This window comes from Rhodnius prolixus, unplaced genomic scaffold (assembly GCF_049639745.1).
Source record: "Rhodnius prolixus isolate KJV_2025 unplaced genomic scaffold, Rpr scaffold_3, whole genome shotgun sequence".
NCBI lineage: Eukaryota > Metazoa > Arthropoda > Insecta > Hemiptera > Reduviidae > Rhodnius > Rhodnius prolixus.
This window is the reverse complement of record NW_027411603.1, coordinates 39,706,956-39,728,042: the sequence shown is the minus strand read 5'-3', so window position 1 is coordinate 39,728,042 and position 21,087 is coordinate 39,706,956. Positions and strand designations below refer to the sequence as shown.

Here is a 21,087-nt window from a genome sequence, read left to right as displayed (position 1 = left end):
CTTTGCTGAAAGCTTACATTTACTTTAAAGCATAATACTATCCGTCACCAGCTAGAGCTATGTTGTACATGCCAAACTATCTGTACTGCAAACATCTCTCTAATTATACCAACAGTCTTCTCTATTCAACTAACTAAATTCCTAAAACCATGTGGGCCAGTAATTTTGAAATACCATTAATTCAAAGATTCAATATCGGATAGTGGTTGCAATTATTCTTTTAGCAATTAATGTAATTAATTTTAAATTGAAAATTATAATTTTTATTAAACAGATTGTTGGCTTTTAAAGGTTATTTAAAATAAAAGGGTGCTGGTGATTGAACAGAAGGTTACTAATTCCCTGAAATGGCAGTGAATTTATGTATCTGAGAACGAATTTCAAACCAAAGTGGTATATGTACCTAACACTCATTATATTCAAGTTCAAATAAAATTGTATCTAGAAAATGATTCCAAAATCCGATTTCGTCTACATATTTCTGAAAATAATTATTACCAAAATAGTTATTAGAACCGTAAAATATAGTGGACCATCATTTTAGAAGAGAGCTAATTTTATCTGCCTTCAAAATTTTGCTTAAATAAAACTTTATTGGAAATTAATGAATGCACAATCTTCGGTTACATTTTAAAAAAACTAGCTTAAGTTTAAGAAAACTAATCAGAAGTGTTACTTCTCTCCATCGAGTTTTGGCACTTCAAAGCGAAGACAAAAGAAGAATCATTTTCGGCATTTCACCCATGCAACAACGATCTACCAAATATAAACTGGCTTAGTATTAATGTTCAAATTTAAAGGCCTGGCGAAATCCTGAGTTGATCAAATCAATACTTCATTAACTTTACAAATACAAGCAAACAGTTTAATTTAATTTAACAATTGGTTATCTCATTCTTTTAGAATATCAGAGATTTATAGCCACTCCCTCAAAACTACTGAAGAGAAGGAGTTTTCCAGTAAAAAGTGGCCTACAAACTTTATAGATCTATCTGTACATTTATGCAACTAGTTAAAAGATACACAGAAACAATTTTTTAAAAAATCTAAATCTCACAGTGAATATTCTTTCAGTAAAAGAAAATTTCGGTTAACTGATTTCAATGTGATATGCAAACTAACCGACATATTTAATTTTCCTTTTTTTGGTTTTTACTGTCAGATGAAAGATCACCCACAACACATAAACAAATACTCAGAGCGAAAGAGTCCAATCTGGAAAAAAAAACTCATTACTTACAGAACCTCAAAATATAATTTTGTATTTTCGGTAAAATATTAAAATAAATGGATGATAGTACAAATTCTTTTTACAAGAGGTTACAAAAAGTGAAAAAATATAAACTGTATTGGTTTTATTGGTTTTTTTAAAATAAGGAAAACCATCTCAGAATTAGTAATTTTCTTTATTGCGTGAAAAATTTTATTACAAATGTGTAATAGAACTGAGATCAACTTTCTCTCTTTAATTTACACAGAATTTTAGAAATACGAATACAGTGTAGTGTAATAATACTTATTTTCAAGTTTGTAGTATTTGAATAGCTGAATACATATTACTTGAAATTCAAATTAACGCAAAGATAAAGATACAGATGACTAAGATTTAAATAATACTGAAAGATGGAAATTTTAATTATTTGTTAATGAGAATACACAGAGGAGAAACTGTAATAGAAGAGGAAGGTTTCGTTCATCTTCATCCTTAACTTCTGTAATATTTATGAAATATGAGAATATTATTGGCCACTTTCTCTACCTTCAAATTGGTAACTTAATAACTGGGCACTTGTTTTTTATTCACTCACCCATCCTATCTGTTCTCTAAAAAACATAACAAAATGTACATATAGTGGACACCGTAGACCTGTTTCAGTAAATTTAGGAGGTAATTGAAAAAAGTCTCCCCATTTCACAATATATTTGAATTCAACGGAGGTCTTTAAATTTACTCCTTCTTTGCTCTTTGGTAAAACTATTTTGGAAAAGAACCACGTTCTTTAACAGCAAAGCATTTTTTTTTTTTTTTTTTTTTACAAAAATGAGGAAATTTCTTTTTATTCAACACTGTCCACTTCATTTAAAAATAAATAAATTTATATAAAATAAAAATGAATTCATTGAACAATAAGCATGACTAGCTGATGAACAATATTAAAAGCAGATAGGAATATTTGTATTTAATCGGATTTCTAATATTTTTTTTATTTTTTTTAATTTATTTTGTTATTTACAATCTGTATAATTCACTATACAATAAGTAGATAGGGAGATAGAAGTATAGAGGCGTGAAAGGCAGGAGGAAAGAAACTGCCCAGCGGCAGCACTTTCTACAGGATATTAATTTTAGGCCTTCAGACTGCGAGGAAGTCGCTGGGCCACTGGCGATTCAGTCGGCGAGGAGGATTGTCAGGAATGTCAGAGGAGGCGAGAGACTGTACTAGAGGATTGGAGCAAGTGGAGAGAGCACTATGGAATTTTTGATATTTAGTCTTGGCTAATTGGTGTATGAAGGAGATGTTGAGGTCGTTGTGTAGAGTGAGGTTAGACACGTAGAAAGGAGCGTCAGCTATCTGTCGAAGTACTTTTGATTGAAATGTCTGTACTGTCCGTATGTTTGTAGGTTTGGCTGAACCCCACAGCTCTAGTCCGTAAGTCCACATTGGTTTGAGGATAGTATTGTATATTAATCGTTTGTGTTCAATGGGTAATTTGGAGCGTCGTCCAAGAAGTCTGTAAAGGATTTCTAATATATATTTGAAAGATTCAAAAGTTTGTACAGCTTTTGTTAGCTCAACCTGTGTAACTGACAACAACAGAAATAAATAAATAAGCCTTAAAGATAGCTTTCCTGAAGAGTCCTTCTCAGAAATGCCAGTAAGCGTTAGTGAAGCTTCTATCAACGAATTAGGAAAAAAGCTTACCACTTGGAAGAGAAAGACATCGAAGCAAGACAATAGCAGACCACTTTAAAGCTGATATGATGGCAGTAAAGTAAGCGTTCAGTACTGGCAAGCAGCATTTTAGATTGTCCTCGACTTTTAATAAAGTGTCATTAAAGAAGCGACACAGTCTTGCGAGTAAATGATGCAGAAAGTACAATTGAACGACAAGGATGGTTCTTAGTTTTGAGCAGAGTAGAACGCAAAAGCCTTGAGGTCTATGTGGGTAACAAAGAGTCCAGGCTCCCTGGAAGATTGGTAGCATCTCTCTATGAGAACCCTCCTAAATTTATCCTGATCGCTGTCGACTCGAATTATAAATTAATCTAATGTAGTTTGCAGTACCCTAGTAGATAATGAGCGCAGAGTTTCAAGTGGATGTTTATTTTTTTGCTACTGTTAATCGGTTAAATCTTTCTAAATTATATATTTTTTATTTATTGATAGACTGAACAATTATCTGGCTGCTAAAACGGGTCTCTTGACTAAGTTACTATCTTATGCACTTCCAGACTATTGAAAATATGAACTGAGAAAGCAATTCATTGCTTTATAGTATTAAAGTATTTAAAACATAGTAATATAATAAAAAGCTAATATTCACGGTAATAAAAAGAAAAGGAAATATGTAAACCTTTCATCGCTTTACCCAAGCAACATTTTTTATTTACTTACTTAATTACCCACTAATTGGGGTCGTAAAATTTGTTGCTGAAATATCATTCCAGCAAAATGTGTAAACGACATAGTTTCATATGAGCTATATAAACAGTTATTCTTCATTAATTACTACATTTTCATTTAATTATCTTACTTTAACAAAACGTAATATCAAATTACAATCTGTGCACTATGGTAATATAATTTTTTTTATTGAAAAAATAATAATTTATTGATAATAATTTACACAAAGAGCTTGTTAGGAATTTGAATACGTTTTTTCTTGGTAATTAAATTACACCACCATGAAACTGCAACAATAGTGGTAATTAATATCAATGACCGTAATATTACACCAACAATCTGGTTCCATTGGGTTTTATTGGGCCTCCACCTACCATGGATAATTTTCATCGGCCAATTACGCTGAAAAAATTTACTTTTTGAACGAGGCCAACTATCATAGTTTAATTAAATTTTAGTTTTCTTTACCTAGCAAAAGATTTCTTATGCTCGATAAAAATTAGCACAATTATGTGGCAATTATTAATAACAATAATAAACCCACTTTGATTTTTCATCTACGGATCTAAGATGAGCCTAAGAGTTAGTTGTAAATGGTGAGCGACACTGAAAATCTAAACTTAAACTTTGGGGAAAAAAATTAAGACCAAGGAAAATAATCACAAAATAAATTAGAAACATAAGATCCCAAATAAAAGGCTGAAAATGGTTTCAGAGTGGACAGAAACACTTCGTACTTAAATTAAATGTAATAAAACTGAGAAAAAATAAAAAAGACAGACTGGAAATTTGCATTTTGAATTTACCACGAACTCTAGTAATTCATTTTAATTTCATGGCCGAAATCAATAGAAAACTGTTTTTTTTTGGAAATGTCTTCCAAATTCCTATCAAGCCTGAAAAAATAGTAGACGAGAGATTTTTTAAAATTTTTCCTAGTAAAAAGAAAGTAATGTAACCGTACTAAATTTTTTGATGTCAAGTTTTCCATTAAAATTTCGTTTTGACTTCTAATTAAAAAATATGAAAAGCGTTTCGGTCAAAATTATTCAACCGAATGTACCAATTCACTGAATAGATTTTTTAGTTTTTGAGATTTCGAAAACAGGACCTTCAATTTTCTTAAAAGATGGGGTGCTTAATTGAACCATTTATTTTATTTAAAAGACTCCTCCATTGGTGCTGTTTTCTGATAATCACACTCCAAGGTATATGACTTCTTTGCTTATTGAAAGAACCTAATCATTTACATTAACATAGAGTTCGTTTACATACCAATTTCCCTCCTTGATTCTGTTATCTTCTTGTTCGTAACCAGGCCACTCTAGAATATTCATTGAATAGGCCTCAAGGAGCTTCTGCATAATGTGTGTCTCGTCCTCTTCGTTCAGAGCTGAATTTAATTTTAATACTTTCATTGGAGAAAGGAAATAGCAGTCATTAACAATTGTGCCTCAGATGTAATATTTCAGAAACTCGGGGTGCACAGTATATCAAACTAAGTCCAATTGCAGAGGTAAAATGAAAAGTATTACCGCAGTGCTTACATTTCTATTGTTCTTGTCTGGACAAAAATAATAAATTTTAAGCGGTTTCAATCTTCCTTCATGTTCTTGCTGAATCAAATAATATTTTTTGCATTTTCTTTTGTTACTTTTAAATTGTACAGATTTCTTGGATAGAGAGAAATTTAAAATGTTACTGCAAAATCACTTCATAAACTTCAATAACTATGCTCGTTTGGATAGAATAAGCATGCCTATAATTTTCACTTATTAAAGGTTTGAATCACTTGAAAACAAAAGTTTTAATATGTTGTGCAGCTTTTCAGCAGAATTTTATTCAGACAAAATGGCTTAAATAAAATAACCGTTTCAGATTGGGTCATTATTTTCAAGGAATCTTTGATTTGGCTCCAAGGATGTTTTACTCAAAGATAATTCTGATTTTCACTCTACGTTGTGTAGACGACCTGGCTTTCCTAACTGAGAATTCAAATCAAAACTTCGCATATTGTCTTAGCATGTTTATGTCAGCTGTGCAAACATGAGTTATCTAATGAACTTAAATTGATATGGTGATGGCCGCATTCTTGTTAGGTAATGTTTATGTTTACATAATATTGCAAGAATATTAACTAAAAATATCATTAGAATAAATGGTCAGGAAAGGTGTTTAATTAGTTAGCCATTCAAAAGTTGTTTTATATATTTGTATGTATACAATTTAAATAATATTAAAGCAACACTAAGTTGTAATTCAAATCCCGGAGCGGTTGAATGCGGCTGAAGATAGACTTATTATTTAGCTTATTCTTAGATATTCAGTTGGATCACATTAGATTTGAAGTTTTGCCACAATATCGGCTGCATAAACTCTCAATTTTGCCATTCTATTATTACTAATCGCCAATGAAGTTAATTGACAATCCACTAATTACAGTTTCTAGTAAAATATTGGGGCCTCCTTGCCTTTGACCAGAGTTTATTTTACCACTTGGTAGAATAGCTTTTTAGCCCAGTTAAAAAACATGTCGAGTCAATCACTCTGTATCTCTTTTGTTATAAATAATCAAACAATGTATTGAGAGTAACTATATTTTGTCCATAACATATTTCATTAAGAACTTATGAACCTTTAAAGGTGCTACCGATTTATTAAATTCAATCCAGAAGTTCATTTTGATATTTAATATACTGCAAACAAAATGTTACTGTGTGACCTGTTTTCAGCTTGATCTCTAGTAAAATGAATGTAAATAAAAAACATCCACACAGACAATACACCCATTTTAATGACGTCCTAAAATTCATTTGTCTTACAAGCGACCGTTGAAAAAAGTGGCAAAGGAAATCTTGAAGGTTGATATATTACAACCATTGTAAGCACATTGTAATAAATACTATATTATAGTACTAGTAGCTACAATTAAAAGCTGAACTATATTTTCTTTTAGATGGAGGTTGGACATCCTATTTCATGTTTTTCATTCCGCTAGCTCTGCCATTAGTTTAATGTTCAACACACACACTCCTGTATACATCAAGTTCTTGGATTTATAGTTTTCCTCTTATCAGTTGTACTTTTTTTCCACCCAAACTATATAACTATGTAGTTCAACAATTTTTTACCATGACGTTAAAATATCGCATAATTTCTAGGTGTGATGTTTACTTTTAGTTTATCATTATTTCAAGTAATTTGTTCATTTTTTTTTTGTTTAGTTTTAGCTGTTTTTTTTGCCGAACTTAGTTCTTTCAAATTTATTAGAATAAACTTCTTTTTGCCCTTTCTCTAAGGCACCACTATAGGCGAGGCCTGCAAAGCTAAGATATAATTAATGTTTGCTTCAATATATAATTTCAATCATATCCTTTTTTTAAATTAGTCAGCAAGGAGTGGGTACAAGGATACATCGGATACATTAAGCTAGATATATTGTGGCGAGTTGGACTGTGGTACACTGCACATCGTGTGTTTAATGTCTGTAATTTTTTTTTAAAAAAGTGTGGTTTTAAGTGTTGGTTTAAATTAAAAAATTTGCAGAAACCGAGTTTTAAGTGCCTTTGATTGTTTTGCGAATTTTCAACAATTTTCATCGAGCCATTTTTGTTTAATTAATTAAAATAACTTTATATAAAGGTGGAATAGGAATACAAGTACAGGTATTTTCAAGTGACGTAAATTACTAATCAGAAAGTGGGGCGAAGGGGAAGATTATTGTGCAGTTTGGAGGTAATTCAGTTTCAAAGGAAAGAGAAGAGACAGGGGCCCCTCTCACAGTCATTACTATTCGTCACTAAGTTCAAAGACTGATCTGCTTGGTATTATTTACTGATTATTGAACTATTCTGCGTTATATAGATCAAGGTCACTTCTTTTTCTCCAGTCAATAATAAAAATAATTTTAAGTACTACGTTCACTCTTTATTAAAACAGTGAAAGAATTTGTCAACAAAAAGTCTACGACCAGCCCAGTGTCCACCGAATGATCGTTTTTCAATTTTGAGATTGAAATTTTGATTTTAGGTCTTTATACTCAGTAGTAATAAGTTTTCAACTTCTGGTTCTGAAGGATTGGGTGATTCTGGACGTACTTGTGAAAAAATGCCAGACTATGGGGAAGTGGGCATGAGTAGCCCTCGGTTAATTTCAGTGATGGAGGAGGTGCTGTCTAATTTGTTAGACGCGAAATTGGCTCCTCTTGCTACCAAAGAAGATTTTGTATCGCTTAAAAATGAAATAAGTTTGCTTAAAGATGAAAATGCCGCCCTAAAGGTAGAAATAGAAGCTTTGAAATCAGTTCACGATAAGGCTGAGTCTAAGTTAGAGGACTTGGAGATTGCGGCCCGTCGAAATAACTTAATATTTAAAGGAATTAATTATTCCCCTCAAGGGGATCTGAAATTGGCGGTCAACGAATTTTGTCATGACATTTTGAAGGTTGAAGTTTCATGTGAGCATTTTAATGTCTTCCTCTTGGTCACTTGAGCAATGCTAATACGCCTTTGTTGGTGTCGTTCACTCGCCCTCAAGACAAATTTAAAATTCTTAATTCAACGAAGTTATTGCGAGGCACGGGCTTTATTATTCACCAAGATCTTCCTGAGGTCACCAGAAAGAAACGGAGTAAACTTATCTTAATTCGAAGAGAAATTCTGAGACTCAACTGTCATCTTAATGTAAAACTTCGTTCAAGCTATTTGTTGGTGGAAAATTTGAAATTCAGTTGGTGTAATCGTATGGGTTTGCGTTGCTCTGATGAAGATGGTACTCAAAAACTAAATAAACTGGTGAAGAATGATCTTACTGACTTTATTTCCGCCCTGCGTACGAATTCCTTGGCTAAAGACTACTTCCTGTGAGTTGGTCAACAAACCTCTCGCCGTTCTCATAAAGACAGCTCTCATCCACACCCAGGGTCATCCTGAAATCAATTCGCCGCCTGCAAGAAGGATTCTTTTAGTTCTGTTATTAATTCTGTTTCTATTATTTGTTATAATATTTCGGGCTTGAATTCCAAGATTAATAATTATAGTGTTAATTTTTTGAATTTTTTAAGAGGGTTTGATATATTTCTTCTACTGGAAACATTTGTAATGGAGAATTCTTTCAATTATTTTAGTAACTATTTTCCAGATTATAAGTTGGAATGGGAATCAGCAGTCAGAACTTCCAAGCATGGTCGAGCCAGTGGAGGTAAACTTATTGCAGTAAGACGATCTCTTAATAATTTAGTTATTTCTACATTCGCTGGTTATCCTGCTGTCTGTCTAAAACAAACTGATGTCATTATCTCGCTTCTTCCGGTTTACTTGAATCCTATTAAGTGGGAGGAGGATTTCTTCAAGCTTGTTGAATCCTTTGAGTTGGATGCAGCTAGGAATGTTATTGTTTTGGGAGATTTTAATGTACGGATTGGTGACTCTCAGCTTCTCTCAGAGGATTTATTTCCTAATAATCCTCAATGTTCACTCTCTAGAATTTCTAAAGATGAGGTAATTAATAAAAATGGCATTAAATTTATTGATTTTTGTAACGATAATGACTTTGTAATACTGAACGGCCGCCTTCCAGGTGATTGTCGTGGTGAATTCACCTTTGTGGGTCCCATGGGTTGTTCGGTAAACGACCTTTGTTGTGTGCCCTTTGATTTTTTACCTTTTATTGAGCATTTCGCTATTCTCAATGAAACTTTCTCAGATCATTTTCCGCTTTCCCTTACTATTAAACTCCACGTTGAATCAAATACTACCTCATTACCTCTAATTCCTCAACTGGTTTGGAAAGATTGTAATAAAGATGTGTACTGTAATAATCTGGATTCGGCCCTTGGTTCATTAAATCATATTCCTTTTAATCAAGTTTATGCAGATACACTTACTGATTGTATTAGACAGGCTTGCCCCTCCCCACCTCCTGTTCACTCTATAATTAAGTCTTTTCAAAAAAAACCCTGGTTTAATTACCGTTGTCTGGTAGCAAGGAAAAAGTCATTCAGATGCCTTAATCTATTTCGGAAAACTGATTCTTTGATTGCAAAAGTAGCTTATATGAAAGCCAAAAAAGAGTATGTTACAGTCTGTGACACACAGAAAAAAGAATATTTTTCGTCATTTTTAGAACTTTTTAAAGCTGCAACGGACTCCAAACAGTTTTGGAACTTAGTAAACCGCTTTCGTAGAAAAAGCTACGTGCTCGGAGGTGATATATCCATCGATCAACTAGTAGGCCATTTTAAATCTCTTCTCAACCCTCCAGTTCTTTCACTTTCTCTCTACGCAGAACCTTTAATTTTTTCTCCTACCTTGGACTGCCCTTTCTCGTTTGATGAGCTTTCTTTATCTATATCTAATCTTAAGCGCAATAGAGCTCCCGGACCTGATCGCATACCCTATGAATTCTACATGTTTGCTTCTTCTGCGTTTATGGAGAGACTTTTAGCTTTCTTTAATTATATTTTAGATCAAGGAGATGTTCCTCCGTCGTTCGGTAGATCAATTATTTTCCCGCTTTATAAGCATGGCGATGTCAATGATGTTGTTAATTATAGGGGAATTTCCTGTTTGAACTCCATGGCTAAAATATTCACCTCTCTCTTGCTCCGCCGTTTGGAACAATTTGTGGTACAAAATGATCTTTTAACTGAATTCCAAGCGGGTTTTAGAAGGGGATATTCCGCAATTGATAATATTTTTGTCTTAACAAACTTAATTAACCTTAAGCTTTTAGAAAAAGGGTCTAAGGTCTACTGCTTCTTTGTTGATCTAAAGGCGGCATTTGATACGGTAGAACATACTTCTTTATTTCTTAAATTATTTAATTTGGGCGTTTCTTCAAGGTTCGTGGGCATTTTGAAGAAGTTATACTCCTTTGCTGCCTGTTCCGTCCGCGACGCATCTTCGATTTCGGAATTCTTTGGGGTGGGTTCTGGGGTGAGACAGGGTTGTTTGCTGAGCCCAATTTTATTTTCCCTGTTTGTTGATGATCTTCCGTCGCTTTTGGAGGGAGGTGTGTTGGTCGGAAATAAGAAGATAAACATCTTGCGTTACGCGGATGATCTTGTTTTGTTAACTGACAATCCACATACCCTTCAAAGAAATATAAGAATTCTAGAAGCATATTGTGATCAATGGAATTTGACGGTTAATCTATCGAAGTCAAAAGTTATGGTTTTCCGGAAAGGCGGGAGATTTGCCTCTGCGGAAAAATGGTATTTTAAAGGTCAGAAAATTGATATTGTAAACAGATATAAATACCTCGGTGTTATTCTTACGCCCCGCCTAGCCTTTGGGTCTCACCTTGAGGGAAAAGTCTCTTTGGCAAAACAGGGTTTAAATAGAATTTGGAACAACTTTATTATAAGTGGAAATGTACCATTGCAGGCTAAGTTCCAGGCTTTCAGAGCTGTCTCTCGAGCTATTGTGTGTTATGGCGCTCAGGTCTGGGGGTTTCGTGCGTTTGAGGTACTGGAAAAGTTTCAAAGATATTTTATAAAGAAATTATTTGCTTTACCGTCCGCTACCCCAAACTACCTTCTGTCCATAGAGTTTTGTTTGGAACCGCTGGAAGTTTATACATTCAATCTCCATGTAAAGTATTGCCTTAAGGTATTATCTCTTCCTGCACACAGACTTCCTAGAATAGTTGCTCTTAAAATAATTGAAAAGAAAACCTATTGGTACAAGCATTGGCTTACTCTCTTCCAATCAAATAACCTCAGTTTTGAAGGCTCTTTGGATTCCTTGCATGGTTGGCGTGCCCAGCTGGATTTGTTGTCCAGAAGTATTAAGGAGTCTCATCTGGAGGAATGTGTGAACCGTGCGGTTCAATCGGAGCGTTTTGTTCTGTACAGATACTTAATCGCAGAATACAGACATAGCACCACGGCAGAGTTTTCTGAAAGTTTAACATTCCTGGAATTGCGCTGGTTTCTTAAGCTGAGGGGAGAACTTCTCTACTTAAATTATAGGCCTTGGATAGACAGAGACCCTGATTTGGAAAAGTGTTCTCTGTGTAACTGTGGTACGCGAGAGGAGGTGTATCACTTTCTTGGAGAGTGTCCTTTGTTAAGAGAATTTCGCCTTGTTTATTTCCGTAAGAGTACACTCTCCAGAGAGGATATTATTTCTTCTTTAACTGGCCAATCAGATCCTCGTCCAATTATCCGTTACGCTCGCCATGCTTGGAAGGCAAGGTACTCCTGGATTTCCGATATGTAATTCTGTTCATTTTGTTTTTTCCCACTCTTTATTTTGCGTTTGATTGAATTTGATTTAATATAAAATTGTTCTTTATATCTCAGTGGAATGCAAAGAAATTATTAATTTAGTTCATTTTATTTAACTTTTATATTAATTTACTTTATTTTATTTAAATTTTATATTAATTTACTTTATTTTATTTAAATTTTATATTAATTTACTTTATTTTATTTAAATTTTATATTAATTTACTTTATTTTATTTAAATTTTATATTAATTTACTTTATTTTATTTTAATTTTATATTAATTTACTTTATTTTATTTTAATTTTATATTAATTTACTTTATTTTATTTTAATTTTATATTAATTTACTTTATTTTATTTAAATTTTATATTAATTTACTTTATTTTATTTTAATTTTATATTAATTTACTTTATTTTATTTAAATTTTATATTAATTTACTTTATTTTATTTAAATTTTATATTAATTTACTTTATTTTATTTTAATTTTATATTAATTTACTTTATTTTATTTTAATTTTATATTAATTTACTTTATTTTATTTTAATTTTATATTAATTTACTTTATTTTATTTTAATTTTATATTAATTTACTTTATTTTATTTTAATTTTATATTAATTTACTTTATTTATTTTATGGAATATTTCGTATTTTTTAATTTATATGTAAGCAGTGCACTCAAGCAGACGGCTTTGCCATTGCTTTATTTATTTTTTAAATCTACTTTGCCTATGTATATATATGATTTCTCAATAAAATAATAATAATAAAAAATAATAATAATATATTGTGGTGATGGTACTGGGTTCGATTCCTAGTCAAGGTCTTGTATTTTATTTAATAATAATAAGAGAAATTTGAATAAGGCACTTTTGGTAACCTCTCTCTGCCTTAGAACCTCCAAGAATAATCCCATAAACAGTTATTTTGAAAATAATAAATTTTTAAGTGAAGATGAAACTATATTACATTATTAGTAGAAGAAGAGATTCCAAATTACCAAACTCAATACTATGAAGTGAATCTCTCTCTTTTTGAAAAAAAAAACTTTCCACTTTTTACTAGAAAGTAGATTGAACTAAGAATAAGAAAAATTGGCTATTACCTTTCGATTTCTAGATAAAAAGCTGTCCTTATGTCCCGTCAAAGCTTTATATTCTCTGTGAGGATTTTTACCTTAAGGATTTTCATCCTGGCCAAAAAAATGGATCGCCCACAAGCAATCAGTCCTGTACAATAGTAATGGTAGCATAAATGTGAATAGCTTATTTTGTAAAATTAAGTATAAAATATAACTATATAAGTTTTTATAATTTTTTTCCCCCCATTTTTGCATTGTATTCTCATTAAATAAGTTTTTCGGTCATACATGAGATATCGAAGATAAATTCTGCCTGTCAAGATTTACTATCCTAGAAGTGAACTACAAGTAAATTGTTTTGAAATCTTAAACAGAACAATTTTTTTAGTTCTTGACACTTTGAAATGGAATAAATGAAGAGAAATTAGTTACAGCTGTTCACCTTTTTTAAAATTATTATTCAGTTAACAATATATTCACTGTTGGTACATTAATTAATTAATTTGTGAAAAGGTACATGTACCTATTACAAAGAGAGTTCAGTTCTGGTTCATTTATTTATAAAATAACAAAACATAATAAATATAAAAGTAAAATACAACCTCTTCGTGATAAATATAATAGAATTATGAAAGTTAAAAATAAATGAGTTTATTTTTAACATATATATATTTTTTTTGTTACTATACAGGGTGTTCAGCATAAGACTACGGTAACTTCGGGAGGCGATTCTGGGCATCATTTGCAACAAAAAATTCCATATAAACTATGGCTCGATTTGGCTCCGTTTTGTAGATATTTTTAATTTTATGTTTTTTCAAGGTACTACTACTTTTTAGCAAACAGTTGTCTATATTTCACAAACTATTACAGCTAAAGAAAGTTCATTCAGCTCATTAGAAAGAAGGTTAAATTTCCTTTTAAATAAGCTAATTTATGTTTCAAAATAATAATATTAAGTATTTCACTTTGTGGCCCAAACATAAGAAATAGCAAGTTTCTAATTTTTTCCAAAAACTTTGACTTCATTTTTCTCAAAAACATTTTATATGAAAAAACCGTGCACTATTCAGGAAAAACATCTACATACGATCACCTTTCGAACGGTATACAATAATTGGGGTTATGTTAAAAATTGACGCAGAAATCTGTGATTAATTGCAAAAAAAGTAGGCCTCAAAACAGCGTCGGCATTATGAAAGGAATTCACCTACCATAAGAATATAACAGATCAGAATCATCAAATCCAGTACGAATTTTCGCAAACGTGTAATTTAATAATTAATTTATTTAAGAACTATATTCAAAAATATATAAATTACATTATAAATAATAAAATAAAATAAAAAGAAGAAAAAGATCTGTTATATTCTTATGGTAGGTGAATTCCTTTCATAATGCCGACGCTGTTTTGAGGCCTACTTTTTTGCAATTAATCACAGATTTCTGCATCAATTTTTTACATAACCCCAATTATTGTATACCGTTCGAAAGGTGATCGTATGTAGATGTTTTTCCTGAATAGTGCACGGTTTTTTCATATAAAATGTTTTTGAGAAAAATGAAGTCAAAGTTTTTGGAAAAAATTAGAAACTTGCTATTTCTTATGTTTGGGCCACAAAGTGAAATACTTGATATTATTATTTTGAAACATAAATTAGCTTATTTAAAAGGAAATTTAACCTTCTTTCTAATGAGTTGATTGAAATTGTTTTAGCTTTAATAGTTTGAGAAATATAGACAACGTTTTGCTAAAAAGTAGTAACACCTTGACAAAACATAAAATTAAAAATATTTATAAAACGGAGCCGAATCGAGCCATAGTTTATATGGAATTTTTTGTTGCAAATGATGCCCAGAATCGCCTCCCGAAGTTACCGTAGTCTTATGCTGAACACCCTGTATATTATTAAGGATGATTCTGTTGAACTCAACGTGCGGATCAATAGTTTTGTGGATGAACTATTGATTTCCAAAAAGCTCCTACATTGGGCAAGTTAAACAATTGCTAAATTATTGTCTAGATTTAATTTTCATTTTACCACTAAAAGATTAAAATTGTTTTATGCAGATATACATTTCTTAGCACTTCTCTGCCTTAACCAAAAACTATTTAATATTTCCTCATTTCAACAGTGTATCTTTTCTAGGTCCAAAACAACCAATTAAATAGTGAATTTATTTGAGATTTCTATAACATATTTCCAATTTGGTTAGAAGCTTCTTCTCTGTCTTTTCTTTATTAACTTTCTTCCTTAATGAAATGAATTATTCAAAATCTTTAGGATTGCCAATAAAAAGTTGGACTATTGCTATACAAAAGAAATTACTGATGCAGATGGCTGTTCTTACAATACTTCGTATTGCGTAAGATGATTCTTAAGTAATACATATAATGGAGATTTTTTTAAAAATGGGAATGACTTTTTTTCTGGAATACTGTGTAAAAGCTCTATTTCTCTACAAAATGAATAACCTTACAATGGAAGCAACATGAACTTTTTTTAATTTTTATTTTTAGAGGAGTTACCAATTCTTTAATCTATCGTAGTGTGTCAATATAAATCATTTCTATCTGACAGCGTCTGCATCCAAACACTCACTGGGTCACTCTCGATACCTAGAGATCATAGCGAGTCAGTAGCTAAAATCTCTTAAGGTTTTTCTGGGCAAACCACTCGGGATTTCGTCTACAGGAGTCTAAACGTAGCTCTCATCGCTTTCATTCCGCTAACTTTGTTATTTGCCGGCTAACTTCTGTTTCCAGCACAGACCAAGTTACATGCAGTGCTCATGGCAAGGAAGATTTGTGTCTCACTCATTTCAGCCCACTTCTTCCTACGGCTTAATTCCATCTAGATGGCTGGAATCCATTGTACGGCTACATTTCTGCTTTCTTCTTCGAACTTAGAATTGTAGTTCCTATATTCTATCGGAGAACAAATGTTTGGGCAAAGCTCCTTTGTGCTGGAAATGTCGGCGTTAGCTGCGTGGATGGGAATCAACCAGTATCACTAACCAAATGCTCACATACTACTGCGGCAATCACTTAATTACAAAAATCAAAAAGTTTTAAAAGAAACTTGTTACTAGTGTTATTATAAAAAATACAACCGATGCTACAGACTGGAAAAAGTGCTAAATAAGATTGTAAATAGTATTAGGGTACTAATTCATTTAGGTTTGACCTGGTGCAGAATATTTAGCTAGCACCCACCTCACTATGACAGCACTAGCACGTAAAAGTTAATTGTTTTAGCTCTAAAGGAAGTTTCAATTAAGTAAAAAACTTACGAAGAGCGTTAGCCAGGTGTGGAGTGTTTCCGTTAGACTCTCCAAGCGAAATGGCTGATTGTAACCCTTTTTATTTATCACTAGTAAAGTAGAAAGTTATCACTTGGCGATTATCACTAGTTATCACCACTACAATAAACTTGATTAAAAGCTGGCAGCCTCTTATAATATGCTTCTTCATCTTTTGTCAGAGCAACAATTGTTTAAAGAGCTAAAGCTAAGAATAAACTGTTCATTGATGTGAGCGGCTGGTCTCAAATAAATAAACACTTATTATTCTTGTTTTTGGTCACAGATCTCTCCCACACTCAGATTGCAACTGTGATTTATTTTTTTCTTGTCGAAAAGATTTAAGTATAAGTAAGGAATATAGAATATTAGGTTTTCTTGCTAGGAACTCTAAGCAATTTAAAAATGTACATACCCCTAATTCTCCATGTGACGGTTCACTAGTAAGGGGTCCTTATTACAATATTATTCGGTCGTAATACCACATATATTTCGACGGAAAATATTTCTAAGAAGAGCTAAACTTGGTTTAAGAATAGCGTTAGCTCTTACGTTCTTCTCAGTGAGCCTTGAGATAAATCAATCCTCTTTGTAATCGAAAAGAATTCATGCAGATCTTTCTAGCAATAAGTGTAAAAGATGATTTACAATAAGACAGTGTTCACATCTTAAATACAATTCATTTCCATCTTCCATCTCAGTATGACAGATTTATAAAAAAAATCTTTCCACATTGAAAGAGTTAGGAGTAATTATCATCAGAATGCACCTCTAATCAGATCTACGAATTGGGCTAACCAATTATGAAAAGCCCAGAAATATTTACCTTAAAATTTAGGCAATTTACTTTGATTACATGAAGTTATTTTTTATTTATAATTCTAAATCAACTTTATTAAACTTGTTTGTTTTCTTTATAACAAATTCTTAATCAAAGGCACCGGTCGAATGCGTTATTTTAAGATTTAAAATCTTGCCTCTACCATATTTCCAGACAATTATCCTCGTCGGCTGAGCCACTGCTCACCTTGCTACCTTTTCCGAGGCTAATCACCGTCATTGTTATTCAAGGGTTGGTTAATACTAACCAAGCAGTGTAATCTTAGGGGTAGATTCTCTCCTCACCGCCGCTATCACATCCACGCAACTCTTCAGCAGATTTACTTATTGTATTATATCGTTTGATAGTAACTTTATATTAATTGATGAAACAATCCACAAAGTGAGTTCAAATTTTTGCTCTAGTTAAAAAAAAAAACATTTAATTATCATTCTTGTGTAGAATTTAGTTTTTATTATTGGCCAGAGGTTAATATTTTGAACCTAATTATTAGGATGTCCAACCTTTCTTTTTGTAAACAGTTTGCTAATTTCACCTGAGTGAGTGATTTTATTCATACCATTAATATGGCAATGAAAACCTTTATGTAAAATCAGTATAAATAAAATTATAAATAAATAAATAAAATAAATAAATAAATAAAATATAAATAAAATTAATTTCAAATTTATTGAAGGTGCATTATTCATTTTTCTAATGCTTTACAACTATATGTAGATTTTTTTTAATATCTAGTACTGTTTTAGAGAGATCTTTGTAAATTTAAAGTGGCCGCAAATGTCTACTTTATTACATTGGGTTTACCTTTTAAAACATAGTCGGACAGTTCTTATGCACAACTTGTGTTAAAGTTTATCTAAATGTATTCAGTATAGACCCAAGAAATTGTTGTTTAGAGATTAAAGCTCATTTATCAATGATAGCTTCATTGAATTGCTATATACTGCTGATAAGTATATAATCTATCAATCTCTAAAGAACCCTTTTCATAGCTTTAATGGATCATGACAACATAGTTCATATAATGATGTGTATACCACATTTCTAATATATATATATATAAGTATATATATTTTCTTGGTCAATATATTGTACATGAATAACTTATCTATGGATACATAGTTCAACATGTTGTAAAGGAAACATTATTTATCTTGTTAACTGAAATGTAAATTGCTCTGAACTTACAAGTCTTTCGTAGAATATCCGTAAAAACCATTTTCTCCTAAAACATATACATTAGAATATGAGTATTTTTTGTAATAAGAAAAAATATTTTTCAAGAAAATTGCGAAATGTTAGAATTCATCTTTAATAAATTACAAAAAGCTATTACTTTGTACCTTCCATGACAACTACAATTATTAAATATCAGTACTGATTAACTTATTCAGAATCCCTGAATAAGAGGTTGGAGTTCTCTAAATCGTTTCAACTAAGTAATGTTGACAACACATTATTATTTTTATTTTTATTTATTTCATTATTATTATTATATTTAATGAAAGGTTAATTCTGGGTTTTAGAACTTCACAATTTAGATATTGTAAAATAGTGAATTACCAGATATGTCAAGATGTCTTTCAGCGACTATAGCGTTAGTTTCGAGTACTTCCCCAAAGGTAAACTAATCTAGCCATATCTTCGGGGATCTTGATTGCTCGACCTAACTACACATCCATTGAGACTCCCTAAGTTCTGTATGTCGTAGGGCTTGCAGTCGGTGGCCAGCTATTTAGTTTTAGCTTGACCTCACTAAATATTAAATTAATGGTTACCAACATTCATAGTATTTTGACTGAGGTTTAATTACTGAAGAAGACAAATGATTTAATTTAATAAGATTGTTTAATCAACGATGTTCTTATATGTAAACAACTAAATGTTCATGTTTAACCATAAAAAAAACTACAACAAACGTTTGGATGTGCTAGGGGCTGTTATTTTATTATTATAGTGCCCTCCACTAGATCAAGAGAATCTAAAAATTACAAAATCTGAAGAAGGAAATGACATTTTCCTCTTATTTCTTTAAAGCTCTAATAAGTAAATAATTCCTTTCAGCATTCTTCCCGTAATAGCGTCACGCTCCAAGGTCCCATTTACACTTTTTGAACTCTAAATGGCCATGATGATAATCTTTTAAATATTGTTGACAGAAACTTGGGATTGAAGGAGGGCTGGTGGTTAAATGGGATATAAAACCATTTAGTAGAATTAAATTCGGAAGTGGTGTTCATTATTAGAATGAAAGGAATGGAGAATCCCTTTTCCACTTGTTTTACATTAAGTAAATAGGGCGGAGAATCCTTCCTCTACTCCCTGGATTACTTTACACGAACTTTGCTCACCCTATTTCTAGTAAGTGATAAGAGTAGTTCCTTATTCTGACCCTTAATAAAATTACTTGGTTAAATTCATTATATTTAGAACTTAATTTTTTAAAAGCTAACTCAAGGATTAGGCCTTAAGTTCAACTCAAGAAAGAAATTTAATACTTTTTCCACAATTTCTGTTTGTTAACTTCCTTGAAAAAAGTAAGCTTTTTATCTTGATTAGAAATTTCAAGTGGTTGGCGCCCGATCTGAAGTCGTTGAATCCACAAAAACAACGTAATAATAAATGAAATATGTTTTTTTTGGTTTGTTTTATAAGCAGTAATAACTTTGCCTTATTTTGTATTAACCTTAATGAACCTTTAGCCATTTCAAAAATTTAATCATTGCTACTTTTGAAGAAACCTCCTGTGAAACTCTCACGAGCTAGTGCATTGTTTCAAACTTAAAACAGTTATTAAAATAATTATAAATGCAATTTACTAAAGGCTAAATAATTGATTCTAGACGAGATACTTGCAATATGAGTGGTTAGCGTTGCTTAGTATTGAGTACGGCAGAATGCTCTTTCTCCAACAGAACTTAAAACAAAAAAAAAGTGATTCTACAGTAAAATGAGTGAAATTTGAAGGTAGCCAATGGTATTTCTTTTTGGCGTTTACATGATCATAAGACCTCTGGCGTTTAAGTGGGGTATTGGATAAAATTAGGCTTGGAAGAGTTGGACCAGACGATTGTGAAGAGTGGTGGAACCTTTGGTACCGTTGAGGATGAAATACAAAGGCAATGAATTAGTCATTATGTAGTGTTTTGTTGGAGACATTATAAAAAGTAACGGGAGAAATTCTTAGATGGACAAACCATCTAATTAGCGAAATGGGGGGCAAAAAACTTTTCAAAAGAAGACATAGATGGCACCTACCCAAGAGGGTGCTCAAGATTTCTCACTGGTTCGATGAGATGAGATTAAAGATGCTAGGAATGCTGTTCGGATTTTAAAACTGCAGGGAACCAAGCCACCTTGAGGAGGCTAAAATCTATTTTAGTTCGATAAGAACAAACTTTTGGGATTTTTTACTGGACTTTAGTTTGTAAGGATTAGATGATTTGAAAGTTCGGAATGACTGCTCCTCCAGGCCCGCAGGATCATATATATACGTGACAAAAAAGTTTGTTTTGTTGAGTTATCTTGATAGACTGCAAAACCGGTTTTATCCTTTTCAGTCTTCCAATACTTCAAATTTAAATAATTAATAAATTAAATTAAATAATTTAATTTATTTTTAAAAATTCACCTAGTTTTTATTAAAAACTTGCGCGTAGAAAACTCCATAATTAAATTTTCATTAGCGCTTTTTAAAGAATAGATTAATTAGATCAAACGTTAAAGTCTGGCCTATTTAATTCCATTTCACTTAATCTTTTACATCAGTACTCTTTCAAAGATATTTAATTAAAACTGTCCGGTAGGACAGTTGTATAAGGGTTGACCATCAAAAACTGCACGAAAAAGCGTAACGTTGAAAAACACCCAACTTTGACAATTTTTTTCTATTTTTCTATAAAAGATAAAATTCCCAAATTTTCTTTAAATCTTACTCCAAATCCTCCTTTATAACTGTAATTTTTTTGCAACCACCCAGATCTAATAGGTTTCGAGAAAA

At 31.7% G+C, this 21,087-nt stretch overlaps 1 protein-coding gene across 1 annotated transcript in view; it reads left to right on the top strand.

The window, feature by feature from the left end:
* Positions 1–21,087, top strand: part of LOC141452675 (neuropeptide F receptor-like) — a 290,310-nt gene that overhangs the window by 18,987 nt on the left and 250,236 nt on the right. The gene's annotated exons all lie outside the window — the stretch shown is intronic.